The sequence below is a fragment of the Crocuta crocuta genome, unplaced genomic scaffold (genome assembly GCF_008692635.1).
Source record: "Crocuta crocuta isolate KB4526 unplaced genomic scaffold, BGI_CrCroc_1.0 scaffold607, whole genome shotgun sequence".
Taxonomy (NCBI): domain Eukaryota; kingdom Metazoa; phylum Chordata; class Mammalia; order Carnivora; family Hyaenidae; genus Crocuta; species Crocuta crocuta.
In genome coordinates, this window is record NW_027532428.1 from 3182 (window position 1) to 13937 (window position 10756).

Sequence of the window (10756 nt, forward strand, 5' to 3'; positions counted from 1 at the left end):
CCTGTTTCAGTCTGTGTCTCCCTCTCTCTCTGACCCTCCCCTGCTCACGCTGTCTCTCTCTCTCTCCTAGAAATAAATAAAACATTTAAAAATTTTTCTTTATTTTGGGGGTGCCTGGGTGGCTCAGTCATTTAAGCATCTGACTTCGGTACAGGTCATGATCTCACACTTCAAGGATTCGAGCCCCGCATCAGGCTCTGTGCTGACAACTCAGAGGTTGGAGCTGCTTTGGATTCTGTGTCTTCATTCTCTGCCCCTCTCCTGCTCGCTCGCTCGCTTGCTCTCAAAAGTGAAAAAAAAAATTAAAAAATAAATTTAAAAATGTTCTTTATTTTTGATAAAGACACCTTACCAGGTACATGTTTTGCCAATATTTTCTTTTACTCTGATTTGTTTTTCCATTCTCTCATCTGTGTTTTGAGAAGCAAAAGCTTTTAATTTTGAAAACTTAAAAATTTTATCATTTTTATGGATTGTGCATTTTATGTTTTACCTAAGACATCTTTGTCTAATTCAAAGAGACAAAGTTTTCTCTATACTTTCCTTAATAAGTTTTAAAGTTGTATGTTTTACATTTAGGTATGTGATCCATTCTGAAATCATTTTTATATATGATGTGATGTATTTATGATGTGAGTATATGATTGGTGCTGACTTTTTATAAACATATTCCAGCATCAGTTACTGCAAAGAATATTGTTTCTGAATTGATTTGTACTTACACCTTTATGTAAATCAATTAGCCATATATGTATGGACCTATTTCTAGGNTCATATATGTATGGACCTATTTCTAGTTCGTGTTATTTTTCATTCATGTATGTGTCAAGATTTTGCCAACACTGTCCTGATCACCACAGGTTAATCAAAGCCTGAAATCAATAGTGTGAAGTTCTCAACTCATTTTTTTAAGAAATTTATTTAGCTCTTTTATTTTCTTTCTTTTGAAATATGAATTTTAGAATCAGCTTCTTGATTTCCATTAGAAATCCTGCTGAGATTTGTTTGGGATTGCATTAAATCTATAGATCAGTTTAATATCTTAACAATATTCAGACTCCCAATCAGTGAACATTGTATAATGCTCTATTTACTTAGGTATTAGACTTTTTTCATCTATGTTTTATAGTTGTTAACATGCAGATCTTGCACATACAAATACTTATGCTTAGATTACCATTTCTGGGAAGGTAAATAGATGTACTTTTCCCTGTTCATCTCACTTAAGCACAACTAAAACCCATGGACATTAAATATAAAACAGCCATAGGAAGACTCTGAAGAGCTGAGAGAAAAATGAAGACAAGTTAGGACACTTAGGAGTCAAGGAACATGATGATGGGGAGCTCCTTCGGTTTTCTTTTTTACTTACATCTCAGAACACATTTCCTGAAAAGGACAAAATACAGAACATGAAAAAAAATTATAACCTGATAACTGATAAAAAATTTAAGGTCATAATTTAAAAACTTCTAACAAAATCTCCATGCTGAGATGGTTTTACTGGAGAATTCTACTTCGTTTAAAAAAGAACATACAGTAATTCTACACAGTCTCTTCAAAAAAAGTGAAGAGATACTTTCCAATTCATTTTATAAAACTAGAATTACCCAAATACCAAAACTCAGACTAGCACATTAGAGACCACTAACCCTCACAAATATGCAAATATTCTTAGCAAATAGAATTCTGCAATATATAAAAAGAATTACAGGCAGTATCTAAAATGGATTTATTCCAGTGATGCAAGACTTTATGCTATTTGAAAATAAATCACTTCATTCCACCATAATAAGAGCCTATAGAAGAAAAGTCACATGGTCCTATCAGCTGATGCAAACACCCAAAGCATTTGAAACAAATCAACATATGTTTATCAAATCTCTCAGAAACAGGTTATAGACAAACTTCAGTTTGGCTTAAAACAACACTGACTTAGAGCTAACGTTATACTAACAGGTGAAAGATTGAAAGCTTCCCCCCTAAGACTTTCAATTCAGTACTGGAAGTTCTAGCTAGTACAATGAGGTAGAAAAAGGAATAAATAAGCATACGGGTTGGAATGGAAGAAAACAATTCCTATGCAAAAATGACATTGTCTATATAGACATCAAAAATAATGTTTGCAAAGAGATTTTTTTTAATTTCTAAAATATCCTCTTTATTTTTTTCTTTCATAGTTTATTGTCAAGTTGGTTTCAATATAACATCCAGTGCTCATCCCAACAAGCGCCATCCTCCATGCCCATCACCCATTTTCCACTCTCCCCCAGCCCCTGTCAACCCTTCGTTAGTTCTCAGTATTCAAGAGTCTCTCTCCCTCTCCCCAATTATTTTTTCCTCTTCTCCTCCCCCATGGTCCTCTGTTAAGTTTCTCCCGATCCACTTATAACTGAAAACATATGGTATCTGTCTTTCTCTGCCTGGCTTATTTTGCTCAGCATAACATTCTTGAGTTCCATCCACATTGCTACAAAATGGCCAGATTTCATTCTTTCTCATTGCCATGTAGTATTCCATTGTAGAGATATACCACATAGTCTTGATCCATTCATCAGTTGATGGCCATTTATTTAGGATCTTTTCATGATTTGGCAATTGTTGAGAGTGCTGCTAAGAACATTGGGGTACATGTGCCCCTATGCATGAGCACTCCTGTGTCCCTTGGGTAAATTCCTAGCAGTGCTATTGCTGGGCCATAGGGGAGTTCTGTTGTTAATTTTCTGAGGAACCTCCACACTGTTTACCAGAGGGGCTGTACCAGTTTACATTCCCACCAACAGTGTAGGAGGATGCCCATTTCTCCACATCCTTGTCAGCATCTGTAGTCTCCTGATTTGTTCATTTTAGCCACTCTGACCAGCGTGAGGTGGTATCTCAGTGTGGTTTAGATTTGTATTTCCCTGATGATGAAGGACACTGAGCATCATTTCATGTGTCTGTTGGCCATCTGGATGTCCTCTTTGGAGAAGTGTCTGTTAATGTCTTCTGCCCAAAAAATATGGAACGCTTCACGAATTTGCATGCCATCCTTGCGCAGGGGCCATGCTAATCTTCTCTGTATCCTTCCAATTTTAGTATAAGTGCTGCCAAAGTGAGCACTGCAAAGGGATTTTAAATTTTACTGGAAAGGTTTAATAATTTAACCTTAAGTGAAATGAAGACATTTTCTCATGTGCATACACATATACACAAATGTGACCTTACCTTTGTTAAAAATATGTTAAAACACTAAAAAATGTATATGCAAAAATAAGCATGTCATGTTTGTCTTGTAGTTGGATGGATTACTGGTAAATATTTTTAGTCTTCTTGACTAATTTTCTATTATTTTTTACAACTAGAAAACAAACTATTAAAACGCATAAATATTCTAGTCACTGTTTTGTTTTTCTTCTTCCTAATTTTGTTTCTGAGGGATCCTCATCAAATCATAACAATATTTATCACAGTTGTGCTAAGCAGTGGTGGGATAAGACCAATTTAGAGACAGTAACTAGTCACCTAGACACATTCTTACAATAAGCATATTACAGAGATCAGTCATTATAATATGTCCTGGGAAATAAAAAAAACAAACAAGATATGGAATCTGCTCTTGAGAAGTTCACTGTATATTAGGGAAATAAATACTGTGTTACAAGCCAGACTGTAATTTAGTTTTAGAGTAATAAAGGTTTAAACAAAGTGCAAAGCAAAGTTGAGGAGAGAGACATAAATTCTAACTGCAAAGATTGGAGATTTCAAAAAGGACAAATGGAGAAAGCTGCACTTTTCTACATAAACAGTATTTGGAAGGTGGAGATCTGATATTATGGTGAGCGATGGGGTGGTGTCTAACACTAGGGCAGACGGTGATGTAGACACTCTGTTTTAAACATAGGTTATCTCATTTGATTTTCAGGATGGCTTTATGGAGTAGACACTATTATTATTTTGGTTTTACATATGAGGAAATGAAACTTTAGGAAATCAAGCAAGCTGTCTTAGATCTTACAGCTTGCATAGAGTTGTGCAAGGATTCAGATCACATCTAATGGATTCTAGGATAGGTATCTCAACCATCATGCAATTGGCATGGGCAGAAACAGATGAAAAAAGACTCACAGAAATCACTCCTGATATATGGATCAGTTAGATACATGCATTAGCTCTAAATAAAGGAGAACCCCGTATCACAACCCATGAAGACCCTGCTGTGGTCATTTTACTTGCTCAGTCTTGTCTCCATGCACCCAGATAGTACAAAGGCAAGAGATGGGAGGTATAGCACACAACAAGAATTTCATACTGTAAACTCATTAATATCGTAAGGTGGTTCTATTACATGTATTTGCCAACTCTACTCCTCCATCCACTAAGTTAAGACTCTCCACAAAAACAAGATCTGTTCTGAGACTGAGGATCTTGAGAAATTAGCCACAGCATTGACCAGTTGAAGTTAACCCAGAGTGGCTAGTTCTGAGTTTTTTCCAAAGAAAGTAATTAATCAATACTGAAAGATGTTGAAGCCTACAACATGATTGATAATTTTTGTTCAAAAAGGGACTGATATGGGAATCTCAGTGGCTCAGTCAGTTAAGCATCTGAGGTCATGATTTCATAAGCCTGAGAGCCTCAGGTCATGATTTCATGGTTCATGGGTTTGACCTCCCTGTTAGGCTCTGTGCTTATAGTTTGGAGCCTTCTTGGGATTCTCACTTCTGGGCTCTCTCTGCCCCTCTCCTGCTCATGCTCCCTCAAAAATAAATAAATGAACATTAAAAAAAAAGAAAGGTACTGATAATCTGATAATAAGTTCAAGGCTTTACCTCCAGGATGTTAAATACTTAAACAAGAAAGCATTTAATTTCATATACTTCATTTCTTCAGACTACAAATTCTCAGATCTTCACTGTGTGCTCAGTCAGTTGTAAAAAGATGTATCAGTTTTACATAGAAAAGCTGGATCATAAGTCTGTTGAGCTGAACCATTCCTAAAACAGACTCCTCACTTATTCCCTGTGCTGTCAGGGTATCTCTCAAATTGATGTGTGACGTTCTTGAGGGATGTCTAAAGCTTGGTTATGCCCTGTGCACGTGCTACCTGCAGAGCTGGGCTTTACGCTCCATTTCAATTGTTACCTATTCTCACCCTTGCTTCCTCTGGCTGTCAATAGTTGGGGCCCTGGAAGATTTCTTCTAGTATACTTCCATTAGATTTTCAGGGGAAAAAGTGACCCAGTAACTTTATGAACGTCTAGTTGAGTAGGAAGTGGCTAAGCTTCCATCACTCCCCACTCTGTGAGCAATGTCTTTCCTGCTGAGGGAGATGATGACTCACCAGTATTAGCTATTCCCAGCTGCAGGCTTGTTATAAATAGGCTACTGGCTATGTTAAATTGCAAAGACTTTTTAAAATATTTGCCAAAAAGAGTAAACAGAAATAAGCAAAGCTTAGAAAATGTAAAATGAAAGGAAAACATAAAGGCCTTTTCACTTAAATGGATGGCTTTGTCCTGCTACTGAGATGGGCCACACAGCCAGCCATGCTTCTCTGCCCCTGTGCGAGTCACCCACACATTTACGCCAGACTCAGGGAAGGAGACCAGGCTCTGGCTGTAACCAATTGCACTGTTAACCCAGTGATTCTCGAACTGCTTTAAAATTACTGGGAGCTTTAAAAAATATGCCAGCATCCATCCTGAGTGTCTCTGAGCCTCCATTCTGAAGTTGTAAGGGGCTGGTAAGAGGGTTAGTATGAAAAATTCAATGGGCCAAGAAGTTCATGTAAATAAGTAGAATTTCTCAAAGCCTCAGAAATGTATATTTTCTCTCATTTTTTTGTAAACATGCAGCTGTCTTCAGCTACCTTTTGAGTTTTTTCCCCCCCAGGAATAGAATTCAGTGATTCAATCACTTATATACAACCCAGTGCTCATCACAACAAATCCCCTACTTAATGTCCATCACCCATTCTAGCCCAGCCCCCTCCCAGCTCCCTCCATCAACTCTCAGTTTGTTCTCTATCATTAAGTGTCTGTTTTCTGGTGTGGTTCTCTCTCCCACTATGTTCACCTGTTTTGTTCCTTAAATTCACTGTATGAGTGAGATCGGAGAGTGTTTGTCTTCCTATGACTTCCTTCATTTAGCGTAATATACCCTAGTTCCATCCACGTCTTTGCAAATAACAAGATTTCATTCTTTGTGACGGCTGAGTAATATTCCAATGTATATATGCCACACCTTTTTTATTCATTTTTCAGTGGATGGACACTTGGGCTGAATCTGTAGTTTGGCTATTATTGATAATTCTGCTGTAAACCTTGGGGTGGATGTAGCCCTTCAAATCAGTATTTCTGTATCTTTTGGGCAAATAACTACTAGTGCAATTGCTGGGTTGTAAGGTAGTTCTATTTTTAACTTTTTGAGGAACCTCCATACTGTTTGGCAGAGTCACCACATCAACTGGCATTCCCTACCTTTTAGTTTTTTGGGTTTTTTTTTTTAACATTATGAAAACCTGAATACAAAACAACTGTCACTTTCTAATTGTGTCTAAAGCATAACTGTAAGGCAAGCACTCATCACTAATGCCAATTGACATTTGGCCTCAGTGATGATAACGCAGCGAGAAACAATGAAAATTAAAAATTATGGTGAACTAGAGAGTACAGATATAAACTTCATACTGTATTATCCTATGCCATGTTGGCCCATTCTGAAGCTGAAATCCAACTGACTTGTTTTTCTGCAAAAACAAAACAAAACAGAGCAACAACAAAAACCCAGGTCGTATCTCACAATTTTCCAAAAGAAGCTACAAATTCAAGAATATGTGTGAAGTAACCTGATTTTAAGTGTTGGCAATTATGTGACCAATAAGATGAAAATAATATGTGTGGCCATGTAAGGTCAGCAAAATATGAACTTTGGCCTTCTTGTGGCCTGTGAACACGAGTTAAGCTGCAAGGAAAACTGCCGAACATAGACTGTAGACTGTCAAGTCAGACCTGAGTCCAAATGCCAGTTCTATCATCTAGTGGTCAATGCCTAACAAATAGTAAATGCTCAATAAATGTGACTACTATTAATATTTTATAATCTTTATTCTCTAACAATCTAAGTCCCTATCTTTTTTTTTTTCAAGTGTTGTTTATTCTGAGAGAAAGCAAGTGCATGAGCATGAGCAAGGGAGGCAGAAGGAGAGAGAGAATCCCAAGCAGGCTCCGCACTGTCAGTGCAGAGCCCAACACAGGGCATGAACCTATAAACTGTGAGATCATGACCTGAGTAGAAATCAAGAGTTGGACACTTAACCTTCCGAGCTATCAAGTGCCCCCAGTCTGTATTTTACTTAAATTTTTCACTTTAGGATTTTCTTAGCACTTACATGGAATATTAGCAATTGGACAGTGCAAAGAATCAGGTAGTTCTTTATGTTTTATATATTCCACACATTTATTTTTATGAAAAGAGATAATAGTAGGGATTTGTTCAAATAAGCCTCTCTCATTTCTTTGATATCCACAATCTTAAGAAATATTGTTTATATACTGACTGTGGCCTCTTAACATAGTTTAGCACATCAATTCAAAATAGTAAATAATATTAAGTATTCTAGCATTAAATGTATCTATTATGCTCTAGTAGTTAGAACAACAAAATTTCTCTATACCTAAATATTTTGTTCCCTAAGTAGATGGCCCCTGAGATTTACAGGTAACTAGAAACTTACACATTTCATTTCTAGTGATAAAAAAGGGAAAGTTTTTCTGTGTAAGTTTCTCTGAAGAAGAAGCCACAGCACAAAATGTCTTATGCATCAGGCTTCTTTTCTTCCTAAGCCTTATGTGATATTTAGGAATAGATCCAAGAAAAACAGTGAAGCCACAGTTTTCTTCTACTTTCTGGTTGAAGGTTTGGATTGAAGTCTGAAGAGACAGGAGCAACTGGTATTCAGAGGCTCTGTTTCTTACAATGAGAAGAACAGCTTCAACCCAGAATGGTGCGGGGGAGACTCCTCCTGTGTGGTTTCACTCACCCCCTTCAATAACCAAGCACCTCAGGGTCTCTCCAGCCGCCCCCGCCCCCGACACCACCTTCTCCACCTCTTGCCTCAGCTCCTTAGTCAACCTCTTAACTTGCATTCCTGAGCCCCTTCCTCCTAATTATTTGCTATACTATAGGCAGAGTGGCCTTTTTCCTTTTACGACCATGCCTTGAAATTCTTCAAGATCTCCGTTTCCATCTCAAAATAAAGTTTAAACTCCTTCAGTTTCTGGCTACAACCTAGTTTCCCCACCTCGTCTTCTACCACACCCTACATCATACAGTGAGCTTCATCCAGGTCTACAATTTCTATCTTTCTCAAAATCTCTATGATCTCTTCTGTGTTCACTCCCAGACTTTAAAAATCCCTTATCCTTTTAAACCATTCTTCCTCCTACCCTTTAACCTCATTATTGCTATTTCAGGTCTTGAATGATACCTATTGCCTTCAACATTGTTTCCCAGCCCCCTATGGAGCACCTATACTGGCCCTGGGACTATCCCTGATGGCACTTCCTGGATGCGTTTGCTATTTCTAGCTTGTATTTTCCAGTGGACTGGAAACTCTGTAGACACATATTCCATCTTATTCCCCAAGTGTCAATTCTAGATCCTGGAACACAGAAATATTTGATGCATGTTTATTGACTAAACATTTCATTCTTACTTTCTCAGTGACCAGGACCATGTAAGAACGTTGCATTTGTATGTGCTAGATCCTCATTTCATAGGTTTTTGTTTATATGTTATGGAACTTAATACCTAAATTATATTTTAAAAATTCCTTTTATGGATAGAGAGTTTTATAGTTTTCCAAGTGCTTTCCATTCCATGCACTTCTCACAGAAACTCCGAGAACAAGTTAGGGTAGTTGCTGTTATCTGCACATAAATTTAAGGAAATTGAGGCTTAAAAAGGCCATCTGACTTAATTAAGGGGATACAAGCTAAGGAGCAAGGTCTCAAACTCCCATCTTTTGTTTCTGAGAAAAAAGTTTTTTCCTCGTGGTAATGCATAGAATTTTCCCTGCTCATTATTGTGTTTGTTTTGGATATATGTGCATCTGTACCCACAGCAGCTCATTTCCCTTCTCAATTATGTCTGGCTTAACTGATATTAAAATGAGAGTTTGGAGAGCACATATTGAATCAGAACTAAGTAAAGCAATCAAGACCTGTTCTACATGGTGGCAGGAGGTATTCTGGAATCTAAAGCCAGCCAGAGAAAATCCACAAAATAAATGAGCCACATGCATAAAATCAGGAAATAAATCTCATCTCCATAAAAATTCTGTGTATCCAGAAACTACCTTTCCTCTGTGATTCTATATATAATGCAGTTTTATTAGCACAGTCTGAAGGTATAACTTATAAGTCTACCTCAGGCTCATCCATCCATCCATCCACCCATCCATCCATCCATTCAATTATTTCATTCCCCAGTTCTGAGAAAATAGATAAATGAGGTAATTTCTGTCTTTGGAGAGATCACATTCTATTGGGGGAGGTGGACTACAGATAAAATAATTATAGAAGGCAATACCTGTTACATGAACAGTAGAGAAGGTGTGGTACAGAACAGGGTGAAGACATTGTTCAGATGGAAGGTTTCTCTTCCTGGGGACAGTTTAGGCTGAAACCTGACAGATGAAGAAACCTGGGTGGGAAAGATAGGAAACATTCCAGAGAAGTGGAAGAGCAAGTTAAGAGCTGTGATGCAGAAAACGCCACCTTAGCTTTTCTTTTTATATCACAGTGCTGGTTAAGGTTCCGTAAAGAGCAGGAAAGACCTTTCCCACTTCCAATCTGGAAGCAAGTTATTTTGAGGCCGTACACAGGAATAGAGACTCCAGTGATCCCTGTGATTTACTTCCTATTTCATTTCCCTGTGTGCCACTAGATTATATTCTCTGGGAAGGTAGTCAGTACTCATCCACTCTTCCAAACACAGAGGACACAGCTATATGCAGTACATAACTCTGAGCTATAAAAGACACAGGCACCCTTTAAAACAACTGGCCGCTCCCCATATTTTTCACAAATTAAATTCAGCTTCAAAAATCAAGAGGAAACTGGCCACTGAAAAGAGTAAAAGAAAAACAAATAATTCTTCTACATTAAAACAACTCCATGCTGCATCTGTTCAGTCAAATTGTCTTTTATTAGGCTCTTTAAGAGCAGGAAAACTCTTTAACAGTCTTGACCCTCTTATCTTTAATGGGATGCAAGTAAAGGCATCCCAGAAGATAGTTTTCCTCCAGAGTCACTTTCTTGGGACATGGAACATTAGAACAACTGAGAAATTCACAAATATAGTCTCCTCACTGTTAAGTTTGGACAAGATTTCCCATGTTAAGCTAAAAGAAAAATGTGAGTATTTTGAAGTTCGTTTTTAAAGGTGTTAAATGCATGGTTCACAAGACACTGTAATCTGACTCACTTACTCAACTGCATTTCATTTCTAAATAATGGGAAAATAGAAGAAAACTAGAAATTACAAATCTCAGTGTTGAACTTGATTACAAAAAGGTGCCATTTTAAACTCCTGCTTCCTGAAGAGACTTATTCTATTTGGTACATTACTTACCTACTGGAGCCATGGTAACACTTCAGCCTTGCCCGACCAGGAAGGCCATTTTAATGGTTGTATATCCAAAGTTAGGAGAGTCAGTGATCCATCACCCTCCTGCTGAGTTTAATCATATTCACTTCAGGAAACTATTTGC

The 10756-nt window shown here is 37.5% G+C and overlaps 1 non-coding gene across 1 annotated transcript; it reads right to left on the reverse strand.

The window, feature by feature from the left end:
- Window positions 1-2995: 2995 nt before the first annotated feature.
- Window positions 2996-3102, reverse strand: LOC144244153 (U6 spliceosomal RNA). The gene has a single exon (XR_013338852.1). It is a non-coding gene; the product is annotated as a U6 spliceosomal RNA (small nuclear RNA).
- Between the last annotated feature and the right edge of the window lie 7654 nt (window positions 3103-10756).